We start from the raw sequence: 14,641 nt of genomic DNA, 5'->3' as shown, positions 1-14,641 counted from the left end.
TACAATGAACAGACAAATCCAGAGATATCACGGTTTAAAGTGCATGTGTTTTAGTAACAACCTGTTTTATGCCTGTTTCGTCTTCTATTAAACTATTGGTGAAGTTGCATGGATAAGGTACAGGTTCGATTTTTCCAGCTCTTCAACAAAAACATGTTCAGTCTTCCACACTTACTGTATTTTGATATTGGTGTATGATGATTTTAAAACAACATATCCAATGACTCCACCTTTATACCTAGTCTCGCGTGCCAGACGGTTTGTGTGGGGGCGGCAAATAAACCGTCTGGTCACTGTTGCACACTTTCCGTGAACTCACTGGAATGCAATTAGATTACATCACGGCATTGTTTTGCGCTAAGGATGATGTAATAATCGTTCCAATCACCTCTGTGAGCAGACTAAGACAATAATTGTACTGGTATTGTCCTGGTGACGTATTCGAAACATTGCTGAACGTCTTACTCTACAATTCCGCCGTTTCACAAATCCGTAGTGAACCATAATCATTCTTATACCAACGCTTTTAAGAGCCCTGTACTAGGGAAACAAAGATCCTAAGCCCATGGCGTTGTTAAACTTTCGAAAAAGTAATCTGTAGCCGAGATTCAGTTCTTTATTACACTAAGAATCTGAATTATTAGTGTTTGTTTCGTCACAGAGTCCGCGAAGCGATCTGATTGGCTCTGCCAACATTCCAGCAGTGGTCCCGGAATGTGTGCAACAGTGACCAGACGGTTTATATACCCCCCCCCCACACACAAACCGTCTGGCAAGCGAGACTACTTTATACCCATATAAAATGATCAGGTCAGTTAGGAATCACACCCTTTTAGCTTGGTTCTTCATACTTGCTTTGCTCAGTTCTAAATCTACGAAGAACCTCGGTCTGGGTTCCTAACCTACTATATACTTTTATCGATACTTTCAAATCCTGTATTGTCCATTTGTCCCATCTCTAATAAGAGAGCAGGATACCACTTCACAAGTAAGCAGTTAATGATACAAACTAATTTCATCACTTACAAACAGTAACATGCTTGTGGTATACTCTTAGAGCAGTTCAATGGATTTTATCCACACATGCAAGCACAAGATGGCCGCATTATTTAGGTGACTAATTAACATATGGGTGCCTAGTGAGAAAAAAAGATGTACATGTCATATTGCAGTCAGGTACCATTTTGTCAAAAAATTCATGGCGAGTACTATGATGGTACTGAAATCTTTCTAGTAATAATGGCTGTCAACTTGTGGGAGTTCATATAAGGACATGCATGAAAGCTGAGGCCTTGGTTGCCTCAATGGTCTGTATAATCACACAAGTTATCACTAATACAGTAACTAACTGTAGACTACAAAAAAAACCTTACTAACAGATCAAAACACCAGATGGTATAACCATAAATTCTGTATGTTATTGTACAGATGTACAACCCGTGACAATTTTAAAAACTACACCCATATAACTTCACCATACAGATACACCATTGACAGGAAAAAGATTCGTATCTGCACAATTTATGAATTACCGGATATATCTGTATTAAAGCCAGGCTCAGGTCTAAGTGAAGGCTACCTACTGAAACCCATGACTTATCACAAGGATATCAACAGCTGTTGCTACAAGGAGCAACAGGGCTGGTTCCAAGTATGTATTTTTATCAAACTGTGATCTGTGATTAGGGTAAGCTTACATGTAAGTGAGAAATAACATGACAGCAGGCCTTATTGCATGTTTGGTTGATTGACTGTTTGTTTGGACCACAAGTAATGTCCTTATAGGGAAGTAAGCCATTCACATGTACATCAGCCCATAAGGGGTAGGTAAAATACAATAGTTACTGTACATGTACAATCTACTTATTTTAATAACTTGTTCTAGGCCCGGGGCAAATACAATCAAGTACAATCACCAACGGGGACAACCTACTAATGGGGCATGTACAAATAGTGCCTGGCCAACACAGTGTGTGCAGGTAGAAGTAATACAATTCTAAATTGACTGGCACATAGTACATAAGGGATGTATTAGTATGCAATTACAATCAGTGAATATCCGACCATGGAGATGTGAGGCTTCAGGTGGAGAGCTATGTATCATCGCACAAACTTACCAGCTAGAAACTGCACCTTCTTCGCACAATGGCCTGCCAGGTGAAGCTTTCTCCCATCTCATACATGAGTGAAGGAAGCCTAGTTACGCGAGATTAAAGAAGCAAGACTATCAAAGTGTTGTAACCAACACAAACTAATTTCCTGCGATTAGTAACAACTTCCAATCATGTTGTTTGTTAAGCAGGAGTAGCAACCACTCGTCTTCCAATCGAAATAGTTGCTGTCGTCCACTTTCAAACACAAATGAACGGTAGTTCGCTTGTCTAGAATCCGCCTGGTCCATAATAGTGGGCATCACATGCTAACTGTTTTGATCAGCATTAAATAGAATCGTCGTACGGTTTCTATCACCTCCACGAGAACACCTGCCCATTATACAATTGTCTCTTCATACAACATGGATTCTATTCCCAGTGAACATGAAGCCTTAGGCCTTGTAGTTTTCTCTAACATTATTTATTATTTATTTCATTATTAATGATGTAATTTTAACCGCATTTCGTATTATCTTTAGTACTTGGTTGTATAACTATTACATAGTATAAACATAGTACCTCATATTCACTACTATTAACTACCACATCGGACATCCTCAGCAATATCTCAAGCAAGAAAGAAGACCAAATTATACTTCAGAACTAACACAGCTGTGCCCAATAGCTGTCACACACTGAAGTTAACAAGTTGTAGCTGATCAAATATAAAGTACACAAGCTCTCCCACTAAGATGTAACAGAAATGTGTAACTATTTATACACCACTAGATGTGATGCATAACTCACACTGACCACAGAGCCATATACGTAATAACAGATTCTTTTGATAATCACCAAAAATATTGAACAATACATTCAAGGCATACTAAAAGTATAGTTTCTTAGTTGATGCTCTGGTCACAGAAAACATGACAGTCCAAGTAACAAATCAATGCAAAATACTGTAATATCAAGTATTTGAAACCTCATAGTTGTTACATTCACTAATAAAGTAAACAAAACAGGGGCCGGCTTACCAACAGAAAAAATGAATGCTGGTTCAGGCATACTAATAATAAGAAATCAAACAATCTAATGTTCTAACTATTTGTTTCACCCCTACTGTTTAGCTAGGTACCAATAATAAAGAAGGGATGCCACACCATGGATTATACTTACAACCCTACCTTGGTCATGCGCTCTCAAGTTAAGGAACTGACATTCACAAAACATAATGTTTGTGTTACACTCTAAAAGCTAAAGAATGTCCAATATCAAAGTAGGCACTGCCCAGCCATTTGTTCTGTAGGCTAACAGCGTTTTTACTGTTCAATGCTCGATTAGCGATTCCAACTATTTAGCATTCAAAACAATCATTTGCCATGAGCAAAATATGAGCTTTACAACACAATTGTGGACCCAGAGCTACTGTCAGAAAAAGAAACGAGAAGAGCTTCTAAATGAAAGAAAGGTGAAAATCAGTATAAGCATATACTGCTAAAAAGCCATCCCAAAAATCCTGGGGAATTTCAGCCAATTCAAATCTTAAACATAAAATAAATTGCTTAAGGAGGTAGAAATTGATATATTAAATCCATTATGGATGAGCCCAAAGAACAAGAATGCTTTTCTATGGGCTAGTGCTAGTGATAGAGCTTTGCCTCCAGGCTCACCATCATTCTCAAACCTCAGTATTATATCATGGAAGGAGGTTTATTCTTTAGCACTTAGTTCTGGGCGATAGTGTAATTATCAAAGGATGATTGATAATAACGAAACTATCGCAACAATGATATGTATCACAATAGTACTTGAAGGACAGCAGTTGCATGGTAACACACTGTAAAGCAAGCAGTGTGTATCGCTTACTGCTCTTTTCTTGTGAAGAAGCTAACTTATGAATAGAAGTGTTTAGTAGCAATTTACAGGTATTATATCCATCACAATAGTGTAAAAGCTAATTATCACAATAAAATTTGACAAAATATCATACTTGATATTTTTCAAATATTGCCCAGCACTAGTGAGGTTAGTGTCAGCTAGGGCTGGGACAAACAATGATTATTGGTAATCGAACATTTTTTATACATGAACAAAGCTTCAGACATTCTTAGAAAGATTAGGAATTTTACGTTGGACTAGGGATCAAAGAAAAAATAGTAGTGATCACAAGGGAATAGCTAAAAAGTGGTGAAACAAGGAAGTAGGGATAGAAATTTTTATGTCACATGTCATAGAGGTTTATGTCACGACATAAACAATTGTAGTGAAATTTTTTAACAACTGAAGCTGTTACTTATGAAACTGTATAGCTATTTTGATTCAAACATGCAAAAATATCAACTTAAACATCAGCAATATTAACTATGACATCAACAACCAACATTGCTCATACTTATTTGTCATTTTTTCTCAATCTATTGCATCAAATTTGATCAAAATGAATGGAAAAGTGTGCATTATCAGGAGATATTTATATCACGACATAAAGAAGCTTATGTCATATCATATCATGGAACCTTATGTCATGACATGTCGTATGTCACAACTATTGTGGCATCCCTACAAGAAAGATTACCTATACTTGCAGTGGACATTAAATCCCTAAGCTTCAGTAGGGATTAAATGTCCACTAGTATATCTGCAGTTGTAGGCAACCTTCCTTACTTTTTAGCTTTTCCCTTGTTTTCTATGATCCCTAAGATTCCTAATTTATAACATAATTATGACAAATGCATCTACAAAAGTAATTTTGTATCAGAACGCGTGCCCCATCAATCAATTGTGTAACAGAAAGAGAGGCTTTGTTTTAGTTATGCCCCACCTGTTACACAGCATTACAAAAAAAAGAACAATACAAGAAGCATCTTTGCAATTAATCCAGTCGCTACAGAAATACGGGCAATAAGCATATTAGACAACACTACCACAGGGAAGCCGCATCATGCTATTGTGAAATGACACCTTGGTGTTGTCAGTGAAAGAAGAACTGGAACGCAAAGGAGGACAAAGGCAAGTCCATGATGTGTGTACTGCACACATTGCAGTGCCAGAAATAAGAATTCATCATTGGCCAGTCAGACGTCCTAGCAAGATTAAATTTGGTAGGCTGTTTCCAGATTTGATTGGCCATCTTTTGTCTCCTGGGAACAGCAAGTGATATGTAGCTGGTGTGCTTCAGAGGACAGGATCACAGGATATACTATTGGACACCACAAGCAACTTCACAGGTCACCAGCACATGGAACACCTAGAAACACTTCTGACTCCACCACATACATTTTAGGAGCCCATTTTCATATGGACTCCTGTTAAATCTTGTTAATCAAAAATGTGTACATTAACTAACTATTCTAATGGGTATGACTAGCTACCTTACAGCATGATGACCAAGATAAAGCACGTGAACTACGAAAAATAACCAGGTTAAATGCCACAGCTTTGGTAATAGTCACACCTCATCTGAAAAACATGCTCCAGTACATAGATTAAATGTACTACTAACCACCACATAACAATGATTCGGCTACAGCAAAAACCGCTACCATCCTTTAAGTTATCCATGTCGAGCCAGCTTACTCTTGGCCATGAGTTATCGTCTGATATTGCTGGACGTTGGTTTTCACTGTTTACTTCAAGATTATTCGCTAAGTATATCCATGTCAGTAACACCAAGGGCGCATCACTCCTGGCCAATCTGGCTCAACTGGATCCCGCCAAAAACTAGACACAAGTTGCTTCAAATCCCTTTGCTCAGTAGACTCGAATATCCTGAAATGTGGATCTAAAATGGTTCCACTCTTCTGAAGCTTTCACAACACAACTTAAATCCACCAATGTGTGCACCAAAATATTAGAATAAGTCGCCCGTCATCTGTAATCATGTGGTAACATCCTATGAGTCACATATCATCGCTGGGACATTGAGCAGCTGTGAGGTACGCTATCAACTTGTGACATCCCGCGGTGACATCCGTTATAGCTTGATTGATTTTAATTGTGTGAGCTTTCAAACTGTGTCTTGCTGTTGGTCGGACATTCGACCGAACAAGCCTCCCAATAGTCGGTCAAAACGTGATTTTGCTCGGAAAATGGCTGATGGCCGACTGTTATTTCTGGTACCATATTGCGGTTGGCAAAAGGCACATGTCAGGATGAAGCAACATCAAACAGTGAAGAAATCAATCCCACATCCATTGTTGAGTTACGCTTGGCTGGAGGCATCAGTTAGTTAGTCACTTAACACAAAATTCTGTTAATATAGAATTTAAAAAAATTCCATATTCTTGGAAGGGTGGTCTGAAGACGTTTTGGGCTTGGTTGTGCCTAACCAATGCTGCCAAACTGTCATAAAGGGAAATCGAGGCTGGTCATAGGGTGATATATATATATTGGTGGAAAAGTCCAGTTCTTCATGATCCCTAACATACAGTACTACCATACTGTACAATAAAAAGCTGGTAAAAAGAAACAAATCAAATCATCGAATAAAACCATTGAATATTTTAAACTGATAGTCTGGTCACAGAAAACACCAAAACAAACCAAATAACAAACCCTATATAAAAATAGGCATTAGCATTGAGGATTTTATACCTGTTAAGCAGGGTTGCTTATCACAAGAAAAACAAATGTTCAAACACTGTTTAATGCATACGAATAGTAAGAAATTGAATGAATGAACAAACTATTTGAGTATGACATAATGAGCTGCTACACAGTATGAAAGAAAGTTAAACAATATAAAGCCGCCATTTGATCTCCATGGAGAAACTACAAAGCCAAAACAATTTACTTCAGTTCGTAACTGCAGAAGACCAAAGGTATCTTGGCCAAGGCAGACCATTTCTGATGTTGTAATTACGGGACTTGATATGCAGGTGATACTAAGTCACTTCCCTACTCCAGTACCTATAAGTCTAAATCGCAGAATCTGTATATGCCAACCATATGTAGCAACTGTTGTGCAAGCTCCAGGGCAAAGAGACTTGTAAAAACCTGTCCGCCCACTAATAAGAGGTATATCAAGTGCATATAACAGTACACGGCTTACAGTACAGTCACTACTGTAGCTGCATCTACCACTGATTCATCTTGTTGTCGGACCTCTCCAGTTGTGAACCTGTGACCAAAAATAGTGGTAACTATTCATATCTACCTTACTGTATTTAAGAGAGAGGATCAGTCTGGTAGACCACAACCATTTAGTTCATGAGTGTACTTCACAACCATTTAACTCAAGTACACACATCTTGTGATTGGCTCTTACAAACTGAGGTTCACAACAAATACGTAAATTCTATACTGTATATCCACAAACTTATAAAATACCACAGGAGTTGAACTGGACAGGTAATCCTTACTACATAGGTGATCTGGGCAGCTCCAAACATCTTGAAATGCATAGCTATGTTAAGGCTTGAGACCATACCCAAGAGCAAAATCTTGATAGAACACAGCACTTTAATTGAGTTTAAGTTTAATGCATGGATCTACAATGGAGAAAGTCAGCAACTAAATACAGTTCATCATGAACTTGGAAAGTCCATGACCATGTCATAGTACTTCACTTATATTTCAGTGGCTCAGGTCCTGCCAAAGGTGTCATTAGTGTAACTCAGTGTGCCCCTGGTGTCAAGCTGTTGCACTCCTCGAAAACATGGACAAATCAATGGCAGTTGGAGTGCAAGTTGGAAGAAAACTAGTGAACACAAGCTGTCCATTCACAATAGTGTAATACAGCTTCCCCATGGTTGTGTTGACTAGCTATCACACTTATTGCATGTATTTTTTGTAGCGACTGGATTAATTAATTAATTAATTGCACAGAGACGCTTCTCGCACTGTTGTTCATTTGTGACGCTGTAATTGATTGTTGGGGCTTCACAATCAGATGCAAAATTTATTTCAAGACATTCCTGGTGCCATTCTTTCTTTTGATGTGGTATGTGCGGCTTCAGTGATTATGTCGATCATAATAAAAGTAAACAAACAAGTAGAAGAAAAAATTAGAAATTGTTGGACTAGAGATCAAAGAAAAAGTAGTGAAAAACAAGGGAATAGCTAAAAAATAAACAAGAAAGGTTGCTTATACTTGCAGTTGTACAATGAATATTTAATCCCTATACTTCAGTTTGTAACCAAGACTGAAATATAGGGATTAAATGTATATCTGCAAGTATAGACAACCCCTCTTATTGGTGAGAAAAACTAAGATGTCACACTGTACCATATGGCAATGGTAAGGAGCATGACGCTTGCAAAGTTAGTTCATTAGTCCACTTGGTAATGAGTGAATGTGTAGACTATACAATTGCCAAATGGCTGCAATGGATCATATGAAGAAAGTTGAGCATATCAATGGTGTTTGGCCTATTATTACCAGCTGTTAGCAGTCGTTAATACATGGGTGTGTGCTTCATGTGTTCCTCAGCGCATATGCATGGAAAACCCTTATTAATACCAACCACGCTTCACACCTTTGACTTACACATTAGCGAACCCATCTGGTATGGGTGGGACCATTGATATACTCGACTTTACCTTCTTCATATAATCCCAAATAGTATGCCATTTGGTAATTATAGCTGTCATGTGAAGTCAAGTCACTTCATTGTAGTCACACAATACAGGTCATACATACAAATGGTCAGGTCTCACCAGTAGCTGAAGATGACAACACTGTTCTACCATATGATGCATTATGTGAGGGTCAGTAGTAGAAACACTAGCTGACTCTGTACTGTACTCCAATCTGCAGCCTGCATGATATCATTCATAGTAATGCCAGCTCCTGCTGCAGCTAAAGTTGATGCACCTCTAACTGAGTGACCTGAAAATATAGACACATCAAAGCCTGCTAATTTCAACATCTCCTTTAACCAATGGGCAATAGTGCATGACACCACTGGCTTGTGGGGCTTCTTGATGGCTATAAACAGTTGCAAGAGTTGGCCCACAAGGTGGCTGTGGCCACCTCATACTTTTGTAACGTTTCATCCGGACATAAGTTGGTGTTGGGTGGAAATTATGGAAAGAAAAATTTCCTGAGAACCCTCCCTTGTGAGAACTGTTTTGCCAGACCCACTGGCAAGAAAGCAACTCCCTCCAGCTTGTATCAATATCTGTTGAGTTGGAGTGCTGCCAGATCAGCTGACCGTGATGGTCTTGTCAATGAGAACAACATCACCAGCTTAAAAGTGAGTAGCCTCAAAGATAAGGAGGGAGACTCAGAGGGTCCCAATGTACTACAACACCACTTGTACATCCCAAGTAGAAGTATATCTCGGTAGTGGGGTAAGCTCCTTTAATAGCCTACTCAGCACAGGGTGCTTCCCCACATCCATTCCATCTACAGCATCATGAATTGAGGAGATTGCTGACCTGTAAGCATTCAGTGACCTTGACTGGTAACCTTCCTTGTGGAGGTAGGCTAAGAAATTAGCCACATCTGCTACAGGTCCTAAAATGGGATTGTGGTTTCTTTCAGAACACCAGCTAGCCCATCTTCTGAACAAAGAGTCATGCGTTTGTGAGGACTTGGTCCTACAGGATGCCAGCATGAGCTTTGAAACTTCTACTGAAACGCTACCACGTTGGTACTTCTCCCTGAGACAGGCCACACGGCTAGTTGAGGGGTTATGTCCATCCTTCTGGGATGCTGTCCTCTGTGCAACAAGTTCTCCTGTGGTGGGATGAGGCGGGGGAGTCCATCAACATCTCTAGGACTACTGGGTACCACACCTGGCTCTGGCTACCAGCATCACTTGAGCTTATTGTGCCTTGATCTTCTTGAGGACATGACCTATCAGACACCATTGGGGGATTGGCATACCTTACTCCAGTCCTGCATTCACTACTTCCACCAGCGGGTCTGATCTCCAGCTGAAGAATCATGGCAACTGGAGGGTCTTCAGGAATACACTGCGGGCTAGCATTTAATCAGATCTGTCCCGCTCCGGTCTGGGCTGGCTGTCTGCTATATGCTCCTGGTGTGTGTTGGGCTGTGATCATTGTGTCTCTCTCTAGAGCCCGCAAGGATTCGTCAGAGCTGTGGGGGGTTGGCGATGCTGTCCCCCCCCCCCCCCCAAGGTTGATGTATGCTACTGCCGTAGAGTTGTCCAGCTGTAGCAGCACTGATATCCTGTGAAGTGACTTGATAAAGGTTTTCAGTGCAAACTCTGCTGCTAGAAGCTCCAGACAGTTTACATGCAAATGCTACTCCTGGGGGTTCCATGAGCCCCCAGTGCTCACATCGTTGCATACTGCCCCCCATCCTAGCAGTGAGGCATTGGACTATATCATCCTTTGAGCCTGTCTCTGGATCCACTGTCCTCCCGTTCCACTGAAACAGGTGATTCTGCCACCAGGTCAGCTCCTCCAGAGCTTCTGTGGACAGTACCATGATTTGACTGTAGTCCTAGCTTCCCATGAACAGGGCTCTTTGCAGATCCCCTTGTAAAGCCCTGTAGAACAAAGGGGCTACCAATATTGTTGGGAAGCTGCATTCAGCTTCCCAAGAAACTGGGAGAGTTGTCGAGCTGACACAGATTCCTCCGTTGAAGCTGCCCCGCTTCCTTGCGGATCTGCTTCATCTTCTCACTGGGTAGTTGGCCGAGTGAATCTATCAGCAACCCTACAAGTTCCAGTTCCTGAATTGGGCACAGAATAGACTTCTCCTTGTTGACAATGAAGCCTAGTGCTTCTAGAAGGAATACCAACACTTCCAAGTGTTGTAATGCTGTCTCTCTGGACTCGGCCAGTATCAGCATGTCATCTATGTAAATAATTATTCTGCCTCAGAAAAACCATGAGAGGTTTCATCACTTTAATGAATGTCCACGGGCACAAGACAGGCCAAATGGAAGGCAAGAGAACTGGTAGCACTTGTTGTCCACTGTAGACTTCAGGTACTGTTGGTGTTGAGGGTGAATGGGGATGGTAAAGTAGGCATCTTTCAGATCCACTTTTACCATCCAGTCCCCAGCTCTCAGAAGGTCCCATTCCATCCATCTTGAAGTGAGGGGTTTCCACCCACTGGATGAGCTGTTTCAGGTTGATTCATTTGCCCATTCTCCTTGGGAACTAGAAACAGGGTGGAGTAAAACCATTCTGGGTTGTGTACCTCAGGTGAGAGATGGTTCCCTTTTGAAGGAGTGATTCTATCTATTCTCTCAACAGAACTTCTGAGAACTTGGCCTCTGGAGGTCTTCTTGAAGGGTATCTGATTACCTACTACAGTATCAAATCCCCTGTTAACACCTTCCAGGCGTTTACAAAGGAAGCCAGCCCACCTGCCACTATCAAAGACTCCACTGTCTATTAGTGGACTTTTGAACCCCTTTCAGCAATATAGGATTGACAGTTGTGATTAAATTGTGACAAACAATTGAACTGTCTATTAATTGTCATTTGTTGGGAACCTTCAGTCCCTTCTTGAAGTGCCTCCCTCCTCCTTTGGCTGGCTGACAGTCGTTGCCTTGGAGTGTAGTATTGTCGTGACTTGTGTGGTAGGAAGGGGGTTTCCAAAAACCTGATGAACTGCCAGAGCCTATGCCTTCTGTAGTGCTGCTAATTGGTCTAGGTACTCTGCAGCATCATAGGGAACTTTGGCCCAAAGTTTTGGAACAGCCTTAAGGAAATCGAATTCTTTTACTTGCAACAGTTCTTTATTGTACTGTTCAGGTACTTTTTGGTGGCGCAGCATTGACATCTAGGCAAAGGCATTGTCCAGAAGGGTAATTGCAGACTCCACTGCGTATCCCACCTTACCAAGTTGCTCTGTGGTGAAGTCTTCTTCCTCATTGTTGTGGACTTCCAGCACTACTGTAAGAGGGACAAGGGCATCAGAATTCAATGCCTTAATCCTGGACAGGGCTTGGTTATTGTTCTTAGTGCTCCAAGCACTGTGCTACCATTATCCTGTCCAGTTCCAGAGTCTTTGTCACTGCCACCTTCTGTCTTTGGTAGCACAAAGGAATTAGCCAGTTCTCGCTGCTCGTCATCCTCCATACAGGTGAAACTATGTAACAGGTCCCGCTCTGTACGTTTGCTGATTTCCATCACCCTTTGCGGAGCACAAAAGTATTTAGTTACAGAGCCTGCTGCTTTGCCCAGTGGATCATTAGCATTCATCTCTTCTGCCCAGGACGACCCAACAATTCTTGACACGGTAGCAGAAAGGCTGGTTCCAGGCGGCAAGTTGGTGGCAGAATGATTGGTTTGAAGAGAATCCTGGATCTGCTTCATCTGCCAATTATGCTGCTTGCTTCAGTTAACGCCATGAGATTATTCATAAACACAGACTTAGTTTCTGGCCTATGTGGATTTAAGGGTTAAACAAAGGTACCATCACCTCAAGTGCAAATTATAAAATAATAGCAGTGAATTAACATAGCCAAAGTAGAGAACCTTTGTTTAAACACTTTTTATTGCTATGATCCCTACATAAGAATCTATGAATTTATATTTCAGAAAGCTCTAGTGCAAATACAATGAAAACTCCAGTACAGTTATGAAAGCAATGTGTTATAAAAACAACCAGCGCAATTGATCATATCTATGTGAAAATGTAAATCATTATAATGAACTACCAATTTGTTTACAGCTAGTAAGTGAACACTTACTGATAGTGCAATCACTGAAAACTGAAGCAGTTCAAGCACTCAAGATGAACACCCCAAACAAGACGACCAGGAAGTACATTATAACATTTAATGCACTGCCTATGCTTGCATGCATGAAAAGTCCCCCATGCTGTATTTGCCTCTTAACACACACTCTCGTGTTGCATTTTCTGCACACATGCGTGGTGATGCTGTACCTATAAAGAAGTCTGGTGATATCAAGTTGGCTACCCAACCAGCCATAGACCTTGCATATATGAAGGTAAGGGTACTACCAAGAGAATAATGGTAAATACCTTGGTACAGTTTTGCCAAAGTAGAGGAGTTGAAAAATCTTTGTTTTGTGCCAATGCTCCTAAGAAGATATGGGTGTTTAAAATTTACGTCACATCGGAAGTAGAATTCACTATTGCTGATTTCTTGAAGTATTCACCTTAACCTATAGGATGTATAATGTACAACTTACCCAGTAACCCAGTAATGCATTTGCCTCTTTATGGGGAACATGGTGTTGTAAGGTAGAGCTCAGCATAATAACTGGCAGAGTTGGGGTCATTTCTCTAATACTCTACTCATTACATATTACTCATTACTTCTACACATTACAGTTACATATTACTCACAAAAAAGTAACACGAGTTACATATTATTTGTAACTTTGAGGGTTGTAACTATTACATATTCATTACTAGTTGTAAAGTAAGTCCAAACTTTTAAATACACTCCTATAGAGCAAGACATGGGTTTCTCTGGTGTAATTCAGCCACAAAAACATACTTTGTTGCAATTTCTTGGCCTCAGAGGCACTCCTCATACACTATCACTCTTTGTTCATGCTTGCAACTCTGTTTCCAGTGCTGTTCGGGCCCAAAATGCAACCAATCACGAGACTGACTACAGTGCGCCTTAAAAAGAAGTAACACGATACATTCATTACAATTTCTGGATGTAAAACATATCCATTATATATTACTCGCTACTTCATCCTGTAATGCATTATGTATTACTCCTACTTGTTACTGCAAAAGTAATATTATTACGCAACGCGTTACATTACCTCAACTATGATAATTGGAACCACAAGTTACGACTAGCAACTGCAGTTCATTATCACTGTACAAATTGATCTTTCTTTATTGCTGCCGCATTATAGTACTCATAGCTTTGAAGCTAGTAGTCAATCACTAATTCAAATGAGGAGATAAAGGAAAACATATTAAAAAGAAGTTAGAAGAAATATGAAATGTTTATTATTTTTGTAATAGTAATTTGAAAAAGTAATCCCCTACGAGGCAATTTACATAGATAAACAATATCATTTTTAAACACACAACCAGCCAATCAATGAATACATTCCATACATAAGAATTATGAGCTAGAGAAGTTATAGCAGTCACTTTTAGTCAATCATGAGGAAATTAATTAAAGGTTCTATATCAAGTTTAATAGTTTTGGACCCAACTTAGACATGATGATTACCAGCAGGAGTATTATGAACTCTTGAAACACAAAGAGGTGTCAACAAAGCCAACATGACATTGTTCATAGTCTTAATTATGCACAGCATGACAGATCTAGAGCTCACATGGACGTACTTATGAAACAAATACATCAAGCCCACACCACCTTCAGCACTGTAACTCCAACACCAATGATTATAATTATTCTGTACCTGTATGCAGTACTGCAGAGTCATAATCAAATCTTCTGTGTACAAACACTTATCCCATGAGTAACTATTATTCATGGATCAAAGTTATTGTAAAGTGATAAAAAAAGCAACTGGAATAAATAAGAACGAACCTGCAATATCAAATCCACTTCACCTAATCTAGTCTGCCAAGATTTCTCGCAAGATTTATTCTCAGTTCTATATATCACGCTACATATTTCCGCACACTTCTTAACACCTGCCAAATTTAA

General features: G+C 40.0%; 1 long non-coding RNA gene across 2 annotated transcripts in view; it reads right to left on the bottom strand.

Annotated features, from left to right (window-relative positions):
- The window catches only part of LOC136248911 (uncharacterized), a 23,556-nt gene extending 8,915 nt beyond the window's left edge, over positions 1-14,641 (bottom strand). For both annotated transcript variants that reach the window (XR_010697900.1, XR_010697901.1), the window contains exons 1-2: positions 14,522-14,641; positions 14,391-14,454 (exon numbers count right to left, since the gene is read on the bottom strand). This is a non-coding gene — a long non-coding RNA (uncharacterized lncRNA). The remainder of the gene's footprint in view (positions 1-14,390; positions 14,455-14,521) is intronic.

Source organism: Dysidea avara, chromosome 3 (genome assembly GCF_963678975.1).
Source record: "Dysidea avara chromosome 3, odDysAvar1.4, whole genome shotgun sequence".
Taxonomy (NCBI): domain Eukaryota; kingdom Metazoa; phylum Porifera; class Demospongiae; order Dictyoceratida; family Dysideidae; genus Dysidea; species Dysidea avara.
This window is presented reverse-complemented; position numbering and strand designations above follow the sequence as displayed.